The 3,460-nt window shown below is 46.2% G+C and overlaps 1 long non-coding RNA gene across 1 annotated transcript; it reads left to right on the top strand.

The window, feature by feature from the left end:
* The first annotated feature begins 304 nt into the window (after nt 1-304).
* LOC124487532 lies at nt 305-1,329 on the top strand. The gene is made up of 3 exons (XR_006958399.1): nt 305-423; nt 619-783; nt 1,105-1,329. It is a non-coding gene; the product is annotated as an uncharacterized LOC124487532 (long non-coding RNA).
* The last annotated feature ends 2,131 nt before the right edge of the window (nt 1,330-3,460 follow it).

Here is a 3,460-nt window from a genome sequence, read left to right as displayed (position 1 = left end):
CCTCTCTCTCTCTCTCTCTCTCCTCTCTCTCCTCTCTCTCTCTCTCTCTCTCTCTCTCTCTCTCTCTTTCTCTCTCTCTCTCTCTCTCTCTCTCTCTCTCTCTCTCTCTTTCTTTCTCTCTCTCTCTCTCTCTCTCTCTCTCTCTCTCTCTCTCTCTCTCTCTCTCTCTCTCTCTCTCTCTCTCTCTCTCTCTCTCTCTCTCTCTCTCTCTCTCTCTCTCTTTCCTCTCTCTCTCTCTCTCCTGTCTGGGTCTCTTCTGTCTCTGTAGCTCACTCTCTCCTGTCTGAAGGAGATGCTTGTTTGTGGCGACAAACATGACTGTGGAGTCGAGGGGTTCATTTTGATTTTGTTGTTCTAGGAATGCTGAACAGCATAGGATCCTGTGGAAGATTCCGGATATTTCCCAGAAATCCGAAAATGGAGGTAAAGCAAACACCAAGACAAGAGCATTATGTCACGATAATAAAAGACCCCAGTGTGTCACTGTCGCCACCTGCTGTGAGAAAAGGGTATTACAATCACAATAGCAAGAGAACACTCCACACCACAGCCTTCTGCCTGGACGTGTGCGTGTGCATGTCCGTGTGTGTGTATTGACGTTGAGCGTCCGTCCTCCAGGCGTGGGCTCCTTGTTGGCCCGTTTCCAGCTGTCGGAGGGTCCTAGCAAGCCCTCTCCCCTGGCCGTGCAGTTCACCAGCGAGGGCTGCACCCTCTCAGGCTGCGACATCGAGCTGGCCGGCCCCGGTTACCGCTTCTCCCTCATCAAGAAGAGGTTTGCTGCAGGTGAGTGCAGGAAGGGGGGACTGGGTCTGTTTTCTCACACAGGGCGGGGTAGATAACTGAGGCAGACGTGTGATTTGGTTTCGTGGAAAAGCTGGAGGCGACAGGTTTGCAATGAAGCGTGTAATGAAACCTACGCCTCTTACAGGGAGTTGACAAGGCTAGTCTGAAGGTTACCGTCAGGGAATCGTTGCGTTCGTAGGTGTTACATGTATTCCTGTGTTGTCTGAATATTCTCTGTATTCTTAAAACACTTCTCACACAAACTAAAACACCCCTTACATAAATGCTGAATATAACCACCTTATTTTACCTCTTTCTTAGGAAAATACTTGGCAGACAACTAACCCACGCTACTGAACAACACTACTGAATACATACACTGAAGATCGTCTCATCGGGCCAAGAGTGACATAGACAAGAACAGTGGAGCCAATACCCTAACCACCGCACTACAGACACACCCCGCTACAGACACACCTCGCTACAGACACACCTCGCTACAGACACACCCCGCTACAGACACACCCCACTACAGACACACCCCGCTACAGACACACCCCACTACAGACACACCTCCCTACAGACACACCTCCCTACAGACACACCTCCCTACAGACACACCCCACTACAAACACACCTCCCTACAGACACACCTCACTACAGACACACCCCACTACAGACACACCTCCCTACAGACACACCTCACTACAGACACACCCCACTACAGACACCTCAGTCACAACCTTGTATGAGCCCTCTTGTCAGACCACCCTGATCCAGCAGTATTGTATAACTTGCATTTAGAGTCGTGGACCGTTTTAGGGTGTGTTGTCTTTGTATAACGTTCTCGTTTCAGAACATCTGTACTGCTGCAGGTGGACACCTGGTTCCCCACACCCCACCTCCCCCGCCCCCCCCCCCCCTTCCCAACTCCACTGACCCCCCCCCCCCCCCCCCCCCCCACACCTCTTGTTCTTACCTGTCACTGCAGCTGCCCGAACTCTCAACCGCGAACACACAGACACACGGTACGACCGCGAACACAGACACACGGAACGACCGCGAACACAGACACGCGGTACGACCGCGAACACAGACACACGGAACGACCGCGAACACAGACACACGGTACGACCGCAAACACACAGACACACGGAACGACCGCAAACACAGACACGCGGAACGACCGCAAACACAGACACACGGAACGACCGCAAACACAGACACGTGGTACGACCGCGAACACAGACACACTGAACGACCGCAAACACAGACACACTGAACGACCGCAAACACAGACACACGGAACGACCGCAAACACAGACACACGGTACGACCGCAAACACACACATCGTTCTAGACACCCCAGAGAGACACGGTGCGTACACAACAAACAGTTCACTACCAGTATGCGGAGATGAATTGTTTGCAGGCTGCAGCATGCATGCTTGTGATAGGATGTTTAGAGCAGCACGGGAATCTGGGAATTGGTGTCTTTATGCTCCTGGCTTTGTGAAGTCAGCTTGCACAGATTTGAACTGATAACTGGTAAAACAGGGTCAAAGCTTAAAGGTTCAATTAGACCCTCAAGTGATCACATTCTTCTGTGCACTGGACACACAATCAAATCAGCAGAATATCTAGTACTTCTTCAGATGCTTGAGTAGTTTGGCAGCTGCAATGATGAATCAAATCCTGGTTGCAATATTTAAAAGACAATGTTTTCCCTTAAGAAAAGAAAAACTGTACAAAGTGTCATTTTAAATCGATAATATATATCTTAAAGGGCGTTTGGTGTTTTCCTTGTATTGTCAAATAGCCTTTCTGTTCTTTGGACAGCAGTGCTAGACTTCAGAGTACATTACAACATTCTATTTTTATTTATTGATGACAATGATTTGTTGTAAAAAAAAAAAAATGTGATTCTGTATATGAATAGAATTTGAATGGTATCACACTTTAGAATCCTTAAAGGTCTAAATATTTGAATTCCTTTTTTTGTTATCTGTGTAGTTGGGTAACCGGTGTACAGTATAAGGTATAATTTTTGGAATTTATTTCAGATATAATTTTTTAACTCAAGTGCAACAGAAGATTTGAGCTATGTATGGGTTGGGGGTAAAGAAGATATATAACTGGATGTGTCATGCTTTATGAAAGCAGTGTTATTTAGTCACCTATAGTTATAACATGGATTGTCAGCTTCTGACAATTTTACACCCCGTTTTCATCCTACTCAATGTGTTCCTTCCTGAACTCCTTGGATGCATATTATTCTGCATCGACAGCATGAACACGCCCCCTGTAAAACCAGTGCTTGAAATCCATGGCTTTATTTTGCATATGATATTGGTCTCTGTGAGATGACATGAATGCGGTTTTGGAGGGAGGTTAGATGACCAAAATGCTTTTTTTGTATTTTATGTGTGTCCAGACTGTCCTCTAAGAAAGAATAAGCTGAATATTTTTTAAACGGACAAAAGAATTACGTTAAAAAAATACAAAAAATAAATCTTGTTTCATGTGAAGAACACTGTGCTGATGTATAACTTCCTGGATGCTCTGATATTTAACATGAAGAACAAAAATGTGTCAGATGTATAAGTTACGGTCTCTATGTGTAGGCATCATGACTATGTCAGCAGAAAATATATCTGTGCTACCAAGCACCTTTCAT

Source organism: Hypomesus transpacificus, chromosome 26, assembly GCF_021917145.1.
Source record: "Hypomesus transpacificus isolate Combined female chromosome 26, fHypTra1, whole genome shotgun sequence".
NCBI classification, from domain to species: domain Eukaryota; kingdom Metazoa; phylum Chordata; class Actinopteri; order Osmeriformes; family Osmeridae; genus Hypomesus; species Hypomesus transpacificus.
Note: the sequence above shows the minus strand (reverse complement) of the source record. Positions and strands in the feature narration are given on the sequence as shown.